Below are 18,825 nucleotides of genomic sequence, written 5' to 3' on the forward strand. Positions count from 1 at the left end.
GGCAAACTGTCATCTTGGCCCTGTGGGGAAGAAGAAAGAGCAATGGGACAGGAGCAGGCAGAAGAAACATCATGGCCTGCTCCTGTTGGACTCTCTCTCTCTCTCCTCCCCCTGCCCCCCTCTCTCCCTCCTGAACTCCTGTTCCTTGTGTGTCATGTCTTTATTAGACTGTAAGCCTGAGGGCAGGGACTGTCTTTTTTTGCTAAGTGTAAGCCGCTCTGAGAGCCTTTTTTGGCTGAGGAGCGGGGTATAAATATGATAAATAAATAAATAAAATAAAAAATAATGCATTCCCTAGAAGCAACATCTGACTCTCTTGCTATACTATAATTACAAAATATAAAAACAAACACAACCCTGCAGACTTTGATGCCAGGGTGTATTTTATACTTACTAGCTGTACCCATCCTAAAGTTTAATTAAATATTATTGCGGTGACGCAGGCTGCTTGGAGGTCGCCAATACAGCGCTGTCTGGCAGACCTGGGGGGCAGGGAGGACAGGGGGAGGAGGAGGAGGTGTCCCCCTCTTCCTGGGGTTCCTGTCAGCCTTGGGCCGCCCGCCCAGCTTGCATGAGATTAGGCCGGGGCCTAGGCTTGCAGCAGGCGAGCGGCCTCCCACCTGACCACCAAGGGCCCCGGCTGTGCCTCGCTCATGATCTGGACCCTCTCCCCGGGGTTCCTGTCAGCCTTGGGCCGGCCGCCCAGCTCACATGAGATTAGTTCGGGGCCTCAGCTCACAGCAGGCGAGCGGCCTCCCACCCGGCCACCAAGGACCCTGGCCGTGCCTCACTCATGCTCCGGACCTTGGCGCTGCCCCCTTCGTGGGGGGGGGAGCAAAGAGGCAGGAAGGGGGGTAGGATTACCTTGAAAAGCCCGGAGGAGTTGGGCGAGGGGCTTAGCAACCTGTGTTAGCTGATGTTACACCAGGGGCCCTTCCACACGCCATACTGAAGGCTACAGCCAGAAGAGACGGAGGAGGAGGAGGCTGGGGAATCCGGGCGTGTCCTTGCCGCCGCCGCTGCCACCTCCCCGCCGGCCTCCTGCTGCCTGGGTAAGAGCGACCCGGGTCGGAGAGCTCGGCTTCCACCTCCGCCGAGCTCTCCGACCCGGGTCGCTCTTACCCAGGCAGCAGGAGGCTGGCGGGGAGGCGGCGGCAAGGACGCGCACGGATTCCCCAGCCGCCTCCTCCTCCGTCTCTTCTGGCTGTAGTCCACACTATCGTTTTGGGGTCGTACTTGGGGCGCATGCATGCGCCTTCAGTACGGCGTGTGGAAGGGCCCGTTGTTACTGTTGCTTAGCAACCTGTATCAGTTGAAGCCTGTACGGAAACATACCTAAGCGTTTTATATATATAGATGTTTGTCATAAGAACATAAGAAGTTCCCTGATGCTGGGTCAGACCAAGGGTCCATCTAGTCCAGCACTCTCTTCGCACAGTGGCCAACCAGCCATCGGCCAGGGATGAACAAACAGGACATGGTACAACAGCACCCTCCCACCCATGTTCCCCAGCAACTGGTGCACACAGACTTGTAGCCACGAATACTGGAGGTAGCACACAACCATCAGGGCTAGTAGCGTTTGATAGCCTTTGCCTCCAGGAATTTATCCAACCTGTCATGAGAATATATTAGTATATATTTGGGGCATATAGGTATGGATCTATTTTCATCTGAGTGCTATGGCTTATTGCTAAGACTACATAAGTTAATAATATAGGTATATGACACAGCTAATTTAAATATGATGTAGTAATTAATTTTTGTGAACTGCCCAGAGAGCTTCAGCTATTGGGCAGTATAAAAATGCAGTAAATAAATAATTAAATGTGCAAGAGGTATTGGGGGGGGGCTTCAGAAAGACTCTGTTGGCCTCAATAGACTTCCAATAAAATACAATAGGAGACCTTTCACACAGGATTGCTATAAAGATGAATTATTTGCTACTCAAGAGTATTGTAGTTATGTGCAGGGCCATATGGTGAACTGCCTCAGAACTAGTCACCCTGAGAATTTCATTAAATCTTGGCCTAATATACACCAAGCAGGATATTGCACTATGAAAGCGGTATATAAAAGGTAGAAGCCACCCCAAACAGGATATAGCGGTATGAAAGTGATATATGGTACGTGTCAATGGGCCCCAACAGTTGTCAGTGTACTTCAATACCGCTATAAAGCAGTAGTGTGGCTCCTGCCTTTTATATAACGCTTTCATACTACTTTCATAGTGCAATATCCTGCTTGGTGTAGATTAGGGTGACCATATGAAAAGGAGGACAGTGCTCCCGTATATTTAATAGTTGTGAAGAAAAGGAAATTTCAGCAGGTGTCATTTGTATATATGGAGAACCTGGTGAAATTTCATCTTCATCACAACAGTAAAAAGCTTGCAGGTGCCCTGCCCTCTTTTAAATCTGTTCACAGTATAGCTACTGCAGCTTTAACTGTTGTGATGAAGAGGAAATTTCACCAGGTGTGATATGCATACAAATGACACCTGCTGAAATTCCCTTTTCTATGCAACAGTTAAAGATACAGGAGCCCTGTCCCCCTTTTCATATGATCACCCTAGTGTAGATTAGGCCCAAATTTTTAGTCATAGCGATAAAAGAGAACTGAAATACAGTGGGCCTGTTCAGAAGACACCTTAAACCCTGCTGGTTAAGGCTTTTGGTTAAGCAGCAGGATTTAAGGTGTCCTGTGCGATGCGTTTTGCTAAAACCTGCTCACTCACTACTCACCACAGTTGGGCAGTCTGCAGCAGAGTTAGCAGCTTTAACCATGGCTTAAAGTGTTGTGTGCAAAAGCACGGCTTGTGGTTGGTGCTAACCCCAGGGAACCACAGTTTCGCTATTTACAGAGCCTGAAGTGTCGTCTGAACAGGCCCACTGCTAGTTATTTATTTATTTATTTATTTAATTACATTTATATACCACCCCACAGCCGAAGCTCTCTGGGCGGTTTACAACATTTAAAAATAGTAAACATTAAAAGTATACAATTTAAAAACACACACACACACACACATAAAAACAGTATAAAAACAACAGTATCCATTTAAAAACAACAATTGTGGGGTCCATTAAAAACAAACTTAACGTTGTTAAATGCTGTTAAAATGCTGTTAAAAGTTAAAAGTTTGGAAACCAGAAAGTTTGGCTTCAGCTCCTCTTCCCCCCATCCCACCTATTCCTTCTACTATTCTCTGTTCCTTTACTAGATCTGCTCATGTATTCTAAGAGCTCATCTACACCAAGTAGGATATTCCACTATGAAAGCGGTATGAAAGTGGTATATAAAAGGCAGGAGCCACACTACTGCTTTATAGTGGTATTGAAATGCACTGACAACTGTTGGGGCCCATTGACACAGACCATATACCGCTTTCATACCACTTTCAGAGTGGAATATTCTGCTTGGTGTAGATGAGCCCTAAATCTCCACCCTTCTTCTCTTATTCATTCTTGCCCTCTCAAATCAAAATCAACTGAAAACAAACCTCAGAAGCATTTTGTATTGGATTTTGTAGAAGCGTTATGTATTTCGGTTTTGTTCTGAACAGATGTATGCGCTCTGTGTTCCCATCTTATGATGATTGCTTTACCAATACAATATTGCAACATTTTATTATATAATTATGTGATTTTTGTCTGTAGAAGCATTATAATATGATCTGTGGAAGCAATAAGGTGTCACATTGTAAAAACTGTTACTAATTTTGGAAGTACTTGCTATTGAAATCAACAGTATTATTTTGATATTGCAACCCCTGGTATTTGGTTATTTTACTGAAAATATCTAGCTAGGAACTTTAAAGAATTATGGAAATTGGAGATTTTGAAACCAGTTCAGTAAATATGACTAGCAATGATGAAGCGATTTTGAACAGAACATTGCAGGGTTGAGATTATTACTAAAAACTGACAAAACTTCTGACCGCAAACACCTACGTTTCACAACATCAGAAATCAACCACATTTTCCTGAACACAGAATTCTGAAGTCCCATTTAGCGCACTGAATAAAAATGCTCTCATGAGATATAAAAAAAATATCATTCGCTGTGCGCACTTAAGTGTAAGGACCCTTTCAGATGACACTTCAAGGTTCGTGGTTAGTGAAACTGTGGTTCTCTGGGGTTAGCACTAACCACAAGCTGTGCTCTCGCACACAACACTTTAAGCCACAGTTAGAGACACTAACCCTGCTGCAGACGGTCCAACTGTGGTTAGTGAGTGAGCAGGGTTTAGCACTCTTCCAGATAGCATGGCATGGTTTCCAGCCATGGTTGAAAGACATGATGCAGAAGACATTGTATATTTGTATGACATGCCGGACAGCATAAGCAACCTCAGCCAAGAAGTATGCACAGCTTCGCTGCAGAAAATCCTTGGCCACCAATCCTGTTCATGGATTATGGAACTCTTTGAAGGCTATTTTAATTGCCTCAGATGTGAAAATGGAAGTCTCTCACTATTTTGGGCATCCTATCTTGACATGGCAGAAATTCTGTTGGGCTAAATTAGAGTTACACACGAAGGTGATTGGATCTTTCACTTGACATGCATCCATGCAATGATCTCATGATGCTTTGCCTATGACGGATTGAATTATGCATGCTACCTTCCATTCAATTATGTCCAGATGACTTGGCTGCCCTTTGAGCACCCAGACATTTGTGAACATTTCATGCAAGGTGGATTTTCAGTACAGGTGGGGTCTGTGAAGGACAGGGGTGCAAACTTGTGCCTCTAAACCTATTGTTGCTATGTGGTTGTAAAATCTGCCCCTATGTATGATCAATGGCCTATTGTTTCAAATTGGGTGTGCCAGGCTTGGGCGGGGAAGGCGAAAGTTGGTGGCTGCCAGCCAAGGTCATCCCTGCCTTGAACCAGTCTAACTCCCACCAGCACCCGGAGATTATCAGGGCGGTAGACAAGCTAATAGGGTTCAGCTGTGGGAAAAAGAGGTTGCCTGGCCCCTTTGGGAGGGGGTGGGTAAAAGCTCGGGAAGGGCACGGGTTGGTTTGTTAGGGTCATGGGACCAAGAGTCCCAAAAAGAGAAAAAAAGCTCTATGAAGAAAGCCCTCCATTTTCCTTGAAGGTGTGCATGTATGTCAACTGGGAAGATCAGGTCCGAGGTAACTAGGAGGGGGTTACTTGGGAGTTAGAAAAGTTTTTCATGTTTTAAACGTGCGTGGATATTCTGGAGAAGGCCAGCCGTCGCTTCAGCTGGGTGTGGGGACGTATGATTGTTTCTTGGGGTAATGGCTAACTAGAGCTTTTCCTCACCTTCTTTCCTCACTCCCCCTTTTCCCTTTCTTCCCTTTCCCTTTTTAAGAGGCTGTTCTACTGACCAAGGCCTTATGTGTGAGTTTTAGTGATTGCAATAAAATTGTGTTGGTCCCTAAATGTGAGTTTGTGTGCTCTTCCCTGAATCTCTGGGTCATCCTGGTTGTGGACAAGGTTCAGGAGGTGGGTTGCTGGGAGTTCAGGACATTTGGTCCAGGAGCCTACCTTGCAGGGTTGTCAGGTGGACCCTGACATCCATTACAGGGTCTAGCAACCCCTTTGGACGAAATCCTGTAAACCAGACAATAAAACTAATAGTCAACAAAGATACTCAAACAGCAGGAGGAACAAAGGGACCACGCTTTAAACAAGGAGCTGTCAGTAAATACTATTTGACATCAGAATCAGAATACAGGAGCATGTTTCTGAACCAGTTGAAACAAATGATTGGTCAGTGTAGCATAAGAGAACACATCCAGATTTCCATCTGAGCAGAATAAAAAAAATGAGACAGACGTCCGCTGCCGAACAGTTGGCTGACAAGAATTATTAAAGATTTTAACTATTTTCAACAGCACCAGAGCTAGTCTCTTATTCATTATCTGAATCCAATAAGCCATAGTCAGGTAGACTGGACTAGTCTGTCCACTGGTGTAGCAGCACCCCCTGATGTGACCAATGATCTTCTCATAGCTCATGAACTTGGAGAAGCAGCATTTTTATTCGGACTTCAAGGAGATGCATTTGAGAGAAAGTTCTGCTACTACCAACTTCCATGGAAAGATGTCCAGAAAGAACCTTAAAACATTTTCCAAAGTTAACAGAAAGACAGTATGCAATTATAGTAAAGCTAAAGGAGTTGAACTCAAGGCTGACAGAAACCTGTTTGGGCATATGGTCCTTGATGCCCAAAGTAGACAGTTGCATATGGGAGATGTCTTAGCTCACTCTCTGGGACCTTTGCCTTGGGCACTTGCAAATGGAGATGGATCACTCCAGAAGTCTAACAAGGCTGTGCTTGCTAGAGTGTTGGGAAAAAATGTATTTCCAGCAGAAGACATACCAGGCCTGCCTACAGGTATTATTGATGGAATGAATTTGGTGCACAGGATAAATGGCAATGAGAAGACTTTTAAATCTCTAGCAGAATCTATATTCTGTGTTGTACTTTATGGCTGTATGCAGAGTGAAAGGATCAATGTTGTCTTTAATGTTTACCTGGAAAACTATCAAAGATGCAAGCCACAAATGCTAGTCTGCAATTGAAGAACATTGCATCAGCTCACAAAATTCAGAAATTAAGATGGTATCATATCTCAGCCCATCAAGTTCTTGTAGCAACAGTGGAGAATGATGAAGTACATGAAGAGGTCAGAAGACAAAACACTTTACGAAACAAGTTGAGGAGGCCTGTTTTAAAATCACCGAAAACTTTTGGGAAGAGGTTTGCGAGTTCAGGTCTATACAAGAAGCTGACACTAGAATGCTGCTGCATGCACTTTATGCAGCAAAGGCAGGGACAAAATCTATTGTTATTTCAGAAGACACCAACGTACTGGTACTGAGCATTGGCTTTGCAAGTGAAATACCATGCCCCATGTTTGTGAAGAGTGGAACAAAGAGACACACAAGATTTATTAATATAAGCAAACTCACAAGTTCAATTGAACAGGATGTGTCTGATGCCGACTGGACTACATGCATTTACTGGCTGCAATATCAGGCTGCAGGCTGTTTTAAAAGTTCCAAAAATATTCATGAGCTATATACTTCAATCATATTTTTATACCTTTTTGCTTTGACTCTGCCATCATCCATTACGTTTACTCATGCCATTCAACTTTTATCCTAACTCCTGCTATCTTCACTTGTATTACTGATACATGATGTGTCTTGATCTTACCCATATTTATTGGGAGATGGGGAGATACATGGTCTTGAACTCAGTGAGACTTAAGGGCCGAAACAGACATTACTTTAAATCTGTATCTAACAGCTACATCTTTTTTGTCAACTGTTTTTACTCTACAGTAGATTCATGGCCCATCCAGTTCAGGACCATAGCATGGGAGTTAGGGGACTTTTCAAATAATAATGATAATAAAAAATTTCTTACCCACCTCTCCCTCTGGATCAAGGCAGGGAACAACGTTAAATACAATATAATACATAAAACTCGTTAAAAGAGCATATACCCTATTTCTTCAATTCTAAGGTGCACTTTTTTCCCCATAAAAACATCTCTAAAAATGGGGTGCGTCTTAGAATCACGGGTGTGTCTTAGGGTTTTTTTTCTGTTGATGGTACTGAAATTAGTGTGCGCCTTAGAATCGATGGCGTCTTACAATCGAAGAAATACGGTAAAACCAATACAATATTTAAATAACACATCAGTTCCCCTGTGTCTACTTTAAAGTAAAATGGGGGAAGACATAGCTGCTAGATACAGATTTAAATTGAATTGCTTAAAGAGATTTGGCTATTGAGCTGTGTAGAAAGGTAATAAATAATGTTTGCTTTTGGCAGTTACCTCAAGTAAATGTCATGTGCACATGTTTCTTCAGAAGCAAGTCTCCCTGAATTCAGTGCCAAATGTACCTACAAGGGCAGTTTACAAAGAAAACTGTTCGTGCTATTTGGTCAGTCAGGCTGCAGTCCTTTAGCTACTTACCTGGTAGTATTCATTTATTTATTACATTTCTATACCGCCCAATAGCCGGAGCTCTCTGGGCGTTTCACAAAAATTAAAACCATTCTAAGTGTAAAACAACAGTATAAAACCATAATATAAAATACAATATAAAAGCTCAACCAGATAAAAACAGCAGCAATGCAAAATTACAAATTTAAAACACCAAGTTAAAATTTATTTATAGACTGTTAAAATGCTGGGAGAATAAAAAGATCTTTACCTGGCGTCTAAAAGCATATAATGTAGGTGCCAAGCGAACCTCCTTAGGGAGCTCATTCCATAGCCGGGGTGCCACAGCAGAGAAGGCCCTCCTCCTGGTAGCCACCTCCCTCACTTCCTTTTAATTCATTTAAGTCCCATTTATTTCATTGTTTCTTACCAGACTTATATAGGATTGTGTTGCATAGGGCCATGCTCACATATGTATGCTGAGGTAAGCCAGGAACTCTTGCTTCTAGGGCTTAATTTTCTCCAGAGCTTATTATCGGAACCTGTTTTTCACGACCAGACTCTTTCCTCAGCAGAGCCTATTAGGGGAGGTGGGGCAGGTGAGCTATTTGGCCTAAGCCTCACATTCATGGACAGCCTCAAATTTAGACCTGACGTTTTCTCCAAATGAGGTTATATATACATACACAGAGATAAACTGACAGGATTGGAAGATTATGTTCATCATACAACTTTGAACTTGTGTCCCATTACCAGCCCACACCAGTTAAGAGTGTACGATGAATTATTTTTTATAAATCCTGTAGAACAATTTTCCCCCAGAATACTTGGTAAATTTGCACAGAAAAAAAGCTAGAAAAAACTCATTAAATAAAAAAGGTTCATTACAATTTATTGCTTTGCAATTTTTTAGATAAAGCTTTAATTTGTAAAATGTAACTATTTAAAATATATCACCATTTTCCTAGCCCTCTTTCAGCATTTCTTCGTTATTAAGGGCATCTCGACCTCTATGAGGGCTTGTTCCTCAGAACATGTGATGCAATAAAAGATTCCAGATAGTGAAGTTGAGCTAGACTACAACAAATGACAAAAAGAAAAAGGACAGTCTTATGGCATTTTAATGATTGGCACATGTATTGTGGCATAAGATTTTGTACACTAGCGCCCGGTTCAATATATACATCTCATCTGACAGATGTATCTATATAGATTTAGATATACAGATACAGAGAACATACACAACATACAGAAGGGGGGAAATATAGACATTCGGTTGGATTTAGAGTTTGTTCTACTTAGGCTGAAATCATGGTTTAGACTCATTGAAATCAATGGGTTTCAGCTCCACACTTAATCATACTTAAAGGAGACCAACTGAAATTAATGGGAGCTAAGTTATATCAGGGCCCACGCTACCATTAGGCCAACTAGGCAGCCGCCTAGGGCGCAGACCTCAAAGGGCACAGTACTGCCCTTAAGGGTCACAGTTTTATACAAATTAGCTGTTTTAAGAAAAAACATAATAAAATGAAAATATAATAGTTCAGAAACTCTTCTTGAACAGTTGAATCGAAGCTGGCAATTTTTTTGGCGGGGGTTGCAAGTAGCTCGCCTTGCCTAAGGCGCAAAAATAGTCTGGCACCAGCCCTATACTTAAAGAGTAGGGTCCATTGATTAAAGTCTAGATCCATCCCAAGGAATCTACGGGGCAATGAAATACAGCCTCTGAGAACGTACAGAGTGCATTTCCCTACAGCCCACGTGTGCTGTCCCACACTAATGTGGAACTCGGACTTCCTGGCCAAGGGGAGAAGCCGACTGCTCTCGGTCTGCGCCGCGGCGTTTTGCGGCTGACTCGCACTGAGCGTGGCGTTATCGCTCCTCGACCTTCCACTGTCCTATTGGCTCGGAGGGAGGCCGCCGGCTCGCTCGCCTCATCGGGGTCCTAATGCCCGTCCTGCCCCTGCGCTTTACAGGAAAGGCGGGCCTGACGCGCCGCGCCACACTCTGCTGCTCCTGCTCTGTGTCTGGCGGTGGTAGTGTTTGGGCTTCTCTTCCCCCCCCCCTTTTTTTGTTTGTTTGCGAGCGGCTTAAATAGAGCGGGCCCGGCCGCTCCAGCTGCAGAGTGATTCGCGTGTATTGTAGTAAGCGGCGAGGTTACAGCCATAAAGCGAGAGAGAGAGAGAGAGAGAGGAGGGCGCTTAACAGGGAGGACGGACGGAGGCAAAAGCAGGTGGGTGAGTGAGTCAGCCTGAGCCGGGCTGCTTGTCATTCCTCAAGGCAGAATGCGGGGTGCGGCTTCCCACCGGCTTCTCGCGCTTCCTTCCTTCCTTGGCGCGGCAGCCCCGATAAGCCCAACCTGCTCTACCGGCCGCCGCCGCTGCTTATGTGGCTGCAGCCGGAAAAGGGGCGGGGGAGCGGGGTCGTGAGGGAGAAAGAGCCGCACGTCGGGAAGCCGAAGCGTTGGAGCAGGGGCCTCCCCCCGCCATAGGCCGCTTGGAGAGTCCTGCAAGCGCCGCAGTGGGCTCCAGGTCGGTCGCTGGGCAGGGTGGAGGGATTTTCCATTCCTGTCACTAGTATTACTTGTTATTATCACTGTTATTTATTTGCAACGCGCCCCGTCGGGCTCGCCTGAGCCTGTGGAGGGATAGGGTCTGGGGTGGGCGGGGGAGAGGATGTTTGGGGTTGTCTAGGCGGCTTTCTCTCCAGATGTGTTGGGACTACAATTCCCAGAACCCCCCTACCAGGGGGACTCTGGGAGCTGTAGTCCAACACATCTGGAGGGCACTGCGTTGGGGAGGGATGGTCCAGGGCTCTAGCGGTACCCGGAGCTGGTTTCACCTTTCAGGCTTGCCTCGTCACATCTAGAGGAGAGAAAGTGCGACGTCGGATCTTCTCATAGCGCTGGTAGAAGTGGTTCGGTGTCTTCTGGAGACACGCTTGTGGCGCACTGAGACATTTGGTTTCTGGGCAGGGATTATGTGTGTAATCCATTTTTCTTTATTTCCAACATACTTGCAGTTTTCCACCTTAAATTTAGATAGGCTGCACTTGGGCCCGTAAAAGGGGCAGGAGGTGAGTCTGAAATGCAGACTGCTCTGCCCCTAATTTGTGCTGTAAGGAAAGTTGCCATCTCTTGGGGTGGCTCCTTATCGCAGGGAACTTACTCTCTGCTTTCTAGCTAGGACAAGGTTGTGTGAAATAGATACGTAATGACATGGTTGCTTGGAAGTTCTTCTTCCTGCCTCCTAAGTGAGTTGCTGCTTAGCTGAGGGCCAGCTGAGAAATAGAGGAAATCCTTTTGCATATATGTACCTAAAGGTAGAATTGCTCCAGAAACAACCCCTCCTCTGGAGTAGGCCCTAGACACTCTCTTCCTATTGCAAAAGCAGTAAAAAAAAGTTGCTCCTGTTGCTTCCTCTGCATCTATCAAAATAGGACTCTTTGGCTGAATTCGAATGACACACTAATCAACTGGGGGTGGGTGAGTAATAGGAACAGAATGCAAAACAACCATTGATTAGCATGTCGTCTGAACTCAGCCCTTGTGTTGAAGGTATACTAATCGAGGGCAGTTGAATCCTATTTACAAGTTTATTAATGGTGATATCTTATCTGGGTTAGAGTTTTCTTGTGTTAGTTTGGGTTGATGGTCAAACTCTGCTGTAGTGATAGCATGGAATAAGCAGAAATGTCCTCGTATGGATAGGTAACTGGTTAAAGAACAGGCATGCTTCCAGATGGAAGGCTCCTAGCCAACTGCATTCTGCAGTTATTCAGTCATTTTTTCTCTCTATAAAGGATTTTCTGCAGTAAGGAAAAGTCAGAAGAAGTGGTAGGAAAACAAAGGAGGTTTGTGAGTGATAGGCAGTGACATCTGGACCCTCCCCATAAAATTCTGTGAATGAGGCAGGGCAACAAAGTGATTAAAGTTTCATCAGGAAGTAAATAGTAGTTTCAATGGATGGTTCTTGCTCAGAAAGGATATAACCAGTTCTGGTCCTCACACCTCCAAAACGATATTGTAGAGGTGGGCTGGGACAGCCAAAATGATCAGAGTGCTTGAGTAACTTCTCTATGATTAACGGTTGGGGCTTTTTTGCTTACGAAAAAAGCCAGCTAAGGAGGGACATGGTAGAGATGTATGAAATTATGATGTGGAGAAAATGGATAGGGAGAACCTGGGATCATCCAATGAAGCTGAATGGAGGGAGATTCAGGTCAGATAAAAGTACTAGTCCACACAGCACCTAATTAAAACTGTAGATTTTTCTACCACAAGATGTAGTGATAGCTGCCAGTGTGGACTACTTCAAAAGGGAATAAGGCAAATTCATGGAGGATAAGGCTATTAACTGTTACTAGTCATGATGGCTGTATATTGTCTCCAGTATCAGAGGGAATATCTTTTTAAATATCAGTTACTGGGGAATACAAGTGGGAGAGTGTTATTGTTTGTGCCCATGTCCTGCTTGTAGGCTTCTGTGGGAACAGAGTGCTGGATTAGATGGGCTTGTGGTCTGATCCAGAGCTGTTATGTTTTTCATTGTTTTCAGAAGTATGCTGTTTTAGAAGCTTGCACAGGGTTTGGAGTGGAAGGGGAAGAGAGAAGGGCACAGGCAGGAGGAACTGTCAGATGTAATGTTACTTATGTAGCACCACAACCTTAACTGGATATGTTTTCGGCTGAGTGTTTCCTCCCAAGTTGTACTGTTGGTGCACCATACTCTGAAAGCAGCTTCATGAAACTCTTGCAGGCTTATTCCAAGTAGCTCTTATGTACACACTAAAATGCAGATATAACAAAGGAATACTATCTTTTTCAGAAAGGCAAAATTAGCCTTAATAGAATGTTTTCAAAGTATGATTAATATTAGTCATGCAGAGCTAGCCCTTGTTGGGATCAGGTGCTTGGCTTGGAATTGCCCTTATTGGTCCAGAAGTCCTACTTGTTTGCTTGCTATAAAGTGAAGACTTTTTAGGCTTGGTTTGGACTAACTCTAAGCCATCATGGGTCACATTTGAGAGTGATCCATGGTGGTTTAGTGTGCCGTGTGGGGAGTGAAATCTCTGCCCATGATTGATAAAGTGCCTACTCCAGGTACCCACTCTCTGCAATGGGGGTGAGGGCCCCCAAGGTGGCTTACTGAGATGTGTAATGGGGCTTTTGTGGTTAAATCTGTGTGCTCCGGGGGAAATGTGACCAAACATAGAGACGACTGCCTAGTGTGTCCACAATTTCTTATGATGCTCTAGCCAGCATGAGCAAACTCTGTGGTTAACGTTGCATAGCTTTGGCTGGAGCAGCCAGCGTGACACAGTTCCTACCACAATGGTTGCTGGGATAAGCAACAGTGGCAGGAGGACAACGCAGATCTACAGATTGGGGAGGGGTAAGTAAACTGTGGCATATTGCATGGTTGCAGGTCATGTGAGAGACACATGCATTGTGATTTTCCTATTCCTCTCCACTCCATAGTTACCCTTTCTCAACCCCCACCCACCCCACCCCAAGACTGACTGAATATGGCCTTAGAGTATTTTGCCCTTTCCATTTTCATTTAAGTTGAAGAATAATTTATAGGTGTGAATAGTGTGTTTGGAATTTGTAGTAGAGTCTAAAGGTAAATTGGAATAAAATGTCCTTGAATCCCAAACTCAACTGTTCCTACTGTTATTTAACAGGCTGAAGTCCTAAGTAACACTGAAATGAATAGCTAGAATAAACTGATCTGAAAATAGTCTAGAAAGCTAAGAACTTGCCCATCGGCTGTACTAGTTGCATTTTTGTAGAGTATAGGTACTAAGATCTGTCCACAACCAAATCACAAATGGATTGCTGTCCGACTTCTATTCAATATATACAAAAATATATCGTGAAAGTTATTCATTATGTATTTGCTGCTTGACTATGGGCCTGTTCAGGAGACACCTTAAACCCGGCTGGTTAAAGTTTTTAGTTAAGCAGCAGGGTTTAAGGTGTCTTGTGCAATGCATTTTGCTAAACCCTGCGCACTCACTAACCACAGTCAGACTGTTTGCAGCAGAGTTAGCAGCTCTAACTGTAGCTTAAAGTGTTGTGTGCGAGAGCAGGGTTTGTGGTTAGTGCTGACCCCAGAGAACCACAGTTTTGCTAACCACAGAGCCTGGAGTGTCATCTGAACAGGCCCACTATCATTTAAAGACAGCAGGTATGGGATTGTCTGTTTTGAAAGGTTCCCTAAATAAACTTTCTGCACTGCTAATCTTAGAAATTAGCAGGTAAGACTGCTAGTTGTAATTTAGGGATCATTTAATCTACCTGCAAACAACTTGTAGAATATTATGAAAAATGGAATATAATTTGGACAGGCAATTCAGTCACAATTCTTTCTCTTTTTTTGCTGTAAAATTGCCTCCCAAAGTACCAATTTCTCAAGGTTATGACATTAATACTCTGAAAGTCATGTTTGCTTGCCTCTAATGAGGTGCAGTTAAGATGTTGCTTTCAGAGAACATAATTTATTGCTTAATTACCTTGATTTCTGAAGCTGTGGACAGCTAGTAACTGATTGTGCTGTTTGTTCAACACTTAAATTCCTTATTAAGATACTAGACATTGGTGTTAAACTTTTTTTAAATATGAAGAAACAAGTGTTAGGCTGGATCTGAGTTATGAATCTGTAGGGCAAATTAATGTGTGCATGTGGCTTTAACATGAAGTCTAGAGTGCTTCTAATGGTGTTTTAACTGCAAAAGAGATGAAACTTGCGTTCAGGAGAATGAAAACTTGTAGCTAAGATCTCTGCTTGGTCATAGATGGTATCTATAGCTATATGATGACTTAGTACTGAATTAGAAAGAAAGTCCACTGGAACAACCAAAGTCTCCTAACACAATTATAGCAATGTTGATTAAGTATTGAAGTATTGGTATTTTAAATCAAATCCTTTTCATAGATTAAGGGATGTTTTTTGTAACGCTATTCTTTGACAAGATAATACAAGTGTGGAAATTTTTACCTGGAATTAAAAATGTCCAGATTTTTGTCAGAATGATCCTGGCCCAGAAGTCTTGATATTTCTTGGGAATGCACAGCTTCTAATAGGCTCTAAGCCTATTTGAATCAATTCGTAGTTGGAATTATTCTTGGATAATTAGCAGCAGCAGTAAAGCAGATGTCAGTATTGGCTGGAAGTTAGATGGAGAAGCCTTGCAAACACATATTTTTGCTAGATATTTAGGTAGAGGTGCAGAAGCACCAATAGTCTAGTCTGAATGCCCTTCATTGGGCTTTTGACTGGTGAAATATGGGTGAATATATTGAAAGCATGAACCTTCTTAAGACAGCAAAGACATTTTAAGAAATTATTTTGGCTTTCTACAACTCTCCATAACTTAAGGTTTCCATAATTATGTCAACTGGAACATTCAGTTACTTCTGCAGCTACTGTTCTGTTTTTTAAGAGCGTATTTCATTCCCTCTGAAATTTTACAGAGCAGACAGCCAGACCAGATGGAAGGGGTACTCAGTGGTTCGTGCAGCAAGCAAGAGGGTGTCAAGGGCAGTAATCTCTGCCACTGAGTACTGATATTACTTTTTAGAAGTATCTGCATTATAGCATTTAGTCTGTGAAAGAAGCTTTGCTATGCTGCTAGGGTTTGCTCTTGCTCTGACTGTTGCAGGGGTAGAAGAGCAAGCGGCCCTACTCTCTTGCTGTTGCTAAAATATGGCACCATGATGTAATTTAAAAGATAAGATGCCACCTACACATGGTAATATTTAACTATGGTTAATTCACTTACATGTCAATCCTATTTCAACTTTATTGAACTAAACATGCAAGCAGAAAGATCTGCCACTTAGATCTGTAGTGTTAAAGCCCCAAGATGAGCTGCACCGTTGTTATCTAAACTTCAAATGTACAAAATGCTTGTGTAGACCATGGCCACAGCTAGACCTAAGGTTTATCCTGGGATCATCCAGGGTTCACCCCTGCCTGAGCACTGGATCCCCTGTGTGTCACCTAGATGAACAGGTTTGACCCCTGGACGATCCAGGGATAAACCTTAGGTCTAGCAATGGCCCAAGCCCCTTTTAAACACAGCTTCTTCTCTGATAGCTTTCCAACTTGAGCAAGTAGAATTGCCAAGCATAAGTTCCTCAAGTGTTAGCTTAAATAGAGTACCACTGGCTGATTCATCTATGTTGTCAAAACAATGTTTCTGATAACTTTCATTTTCTATTTCCCAATTGTTCTATTAAGTAGAAAATGGACTTCTGCCAGAATATTGGAATGATAAGTCATAGTTTTGCAGCTTGCATTCTACAGGAGTAATGGCAAAAAAATTAAGTCTAATAAATCTATAGCTTGTAACAGATTTCTAAAATGTAGCACCTGCATTAATAAAAAAAGCATAAAGAGCTTTAAAGGATTCAATAAAAATATATACAAATGTTTCATCTTCATTTTAATATTTTTATTTAATATTTTAGGTTACCTTTAATGCTAGAACCCATAAGCATTATTGATCCCCAAAGATGGGGTATTGGAAGCTTAAATGGGTAACTAGCACAGTTTCTAAAGCATAGTAGCTCTTATGGGGTAGAACTGACTTCTGTAATAGAGCAATGTTTCTGATTATAAAGCTCATTGTAGATCCCCCCCCCCTCTCAGTCAAACAGCAGAGCTAGAGGGAGAGCAGCTATTGGCTCTTGGGCTCTAGCACTATAATGAAGAAGTTGACAGTTGCCCTCGAACGATGTCTGCCTATTGGCAGACAATAGCAGAGCATTCTGCCTTCTGTAAATAGATTATTGTACTTGGTAGAGGAGGAGGAGGAGGAGCTGGGAATGGCTACATTGAGCCAGCTTGGCTGACTGCCACAAAGCTGAGTTCAGCTGGAAAGACCACAGTCTTGGCTCATTCAGTATTTTACTTATGCATGTGTCAGGAGGCTTTTTTTCTGGCTTGAAGCATGGCATTTATTTAACTGGATGAGTGTGGTATAAGAGACAAGGACAGCAACCTGCAGACAGAGCTCCTTCATTGAACTTTTTCTAAAGCTAAACACTTCAGTCTGTAAGTAATGACCAAATTAATTGTTAACTTAATGGGGTAGCTAAGAAAAGAGAAGTGAGATGTTAGGCCTGCCCAGTCTGCAAGTGTTTGCTGCCTGGATAAGGGTATTTTGGTTATTGGATCTGACAACTCAAATATGCTTCCAACACCCCTTGCGAACATATGGTCTTATTTCCCTAGGCTTTGACTGTAATTCCTTTTCGTTTTTGCTGTGAAACACACACACATATACACTGATAGTTAACTATTCACTAAAAGCAACTCAAGGCCATCTCCAAATAGGAGTTGTAAATGGTCAACTTGGAGTTCAATTAAACATGTCCTCATGTTGCCTTTTATCTTTATCTTTTGGCCTAATCCCAGAGAGCACTGTTGTTGCAAACACTCTATGCAGAAACTCCTTGTCCAGGTTCACACAATGGACTAACACACCATGGGTTTTTATGTTGCCTGAATGCAGTGTATTTTCCACAGGGTGGATTAACATCTGAATACAATAGGTTTTCTGCAAGGTGGGTTATCATGTTGTCTGAACTCAACATGTTTTCCTCAATGTGTGGTTTATTTTTCTTGAAGAGTCACCTTGGGAACCCATTGCTTGTTGTTGCGTCATTAAGGGTGATAAATAAGCCACACTGAAATCCTGTAGAAAACGTGCAGCATTCAGACAACACAATAACCCATGGTTCAGCAACAGCCCACACTAGGTGGATTAGCGTGTTGTGTGAACCCAGTCTTTGAATAATGGCTTAGCCATGGCAAATCAGGTTTTGTGTGGCTTGCGATAAGGATGCTGTTAAATCTTATAGGATTTTGGGTCCTAAACTTGACAATAATGAGCAATAAGAAGCTATCCTGGTAATTCCATGGCATCTTCAACCTTAAATATATTTACTTTGAAATAAGACTTGATTTCATTGGATTATACTTCCAAATGCAATGTAGGTTAAGGTGAATGTTTCTTCTTCTTCTTCTTCTTCTTATTATTATTATTATTATTATTTATATAGCACCATCAATGTACATGGTGCTGTACAGAGTAAAACAATAAAATAGCAAAACCCTGCCACATAGGCTTACATTCTAATAAAATCATAATAAAACAATAAGAAGGGGAAGAGAATGCACCAAACAGGCACAGGGTAGAGTAAAACTAACAGTATAAAAGTCAGATCAAAATCAAGTTTTAAAAGCTTTAGAAAAAAGAAAAGTTTTTAGCTGAGCTTTAAAAGCTGCGATTGAACTTGTAGTTCGCAAATGTTCTGGAAGAGCGTTCCAGGCGTAAGGGGGCAGCAGTAGAAAATGGATGAAGCCGAGCAAGGGAAGTAGAGACCCTTGGGCAGGTGAGAAACATGGCATTAGAGGAGCGAAGAGCATGAGCGGGGCAATAGTGTGAGATGAGAGAGGAAAGATAGGAAGGAGCTACCATCACTGACTAAGAAAGGGATCCTGGGGTTATGGTGGAGAGCTGATAGATAGCTCAATAAAACAGTATGTGTGTGTATATATGTGTAGAAAAAGCAAATTCTGTGTTGGGAGTCATTAGGAAAGGGATCAAAAACAAAACTACCAACACCATAATGCATTTATTCAAATCTATGTTGTATTCGTATTTGGAATACTGTATACAATTTTGGTCCTTGCAGCTCAAAGCAATACTGCAGAGCTCAGCAAAGTGCAGAAAAGAGCAACCAAAATGATCAGAGGGCTTGGGCAAGCTCCCCTATGGGGAAAGGTTGCAATGTTTGGGGCTATTTGGTTTAGGAAAAAAAGGCAGGTAAGGAGGGACATTATAGAGGTATATAAAGTAATGCAAGTTGTAGAGA

At 42.8% G+C, this 18,825-nt stretch overlaps 1 protein-coding gene across 3 annotated transcripts in view; it reads left to right on the forward strand.

Moving 5' to 3' along the window:
• Nucleotides 1-10,053: 10,053 nt before the first annotated feature.
• ACSL1 (acyl-CoA synthetase long chain family member 1) overlaps nt 10,054-18,825 on the forward strand; it is a 49,504-nt gene continuing 40,732 nt past the window's right edge. The window contains exon 1 of one of the 3 annotated variants that reach the window (XM_063135987.1): nt 10,054-10,170. The gene's annotated coding sequence lies outside the window, so the exon portion shown is untranslated. Of the gene's footprint in view, nt 10,175-18,825 lie in introns of all 3 variants that reach the window. The other 2 variants (XM_063135988.1, XM_063135986.1) reach the window with 2 other exon arrangements.

Source organism: Elgaria multicarinata, chromosome 10, assembly GCF_023053635.1.
Source record: "Elgaria multicarinata webbii isolate HBS135686 ecotype San Diego chromosome 10, rElgMul1.1.pri, whole genome shotgun sequence".
Taxonomy (NCBI): Eukaryota; Metazoa; Chordata; class Lepidosauria; order Squamata; family Anguidae; genus Elgaria; species Elgaria multicarinata.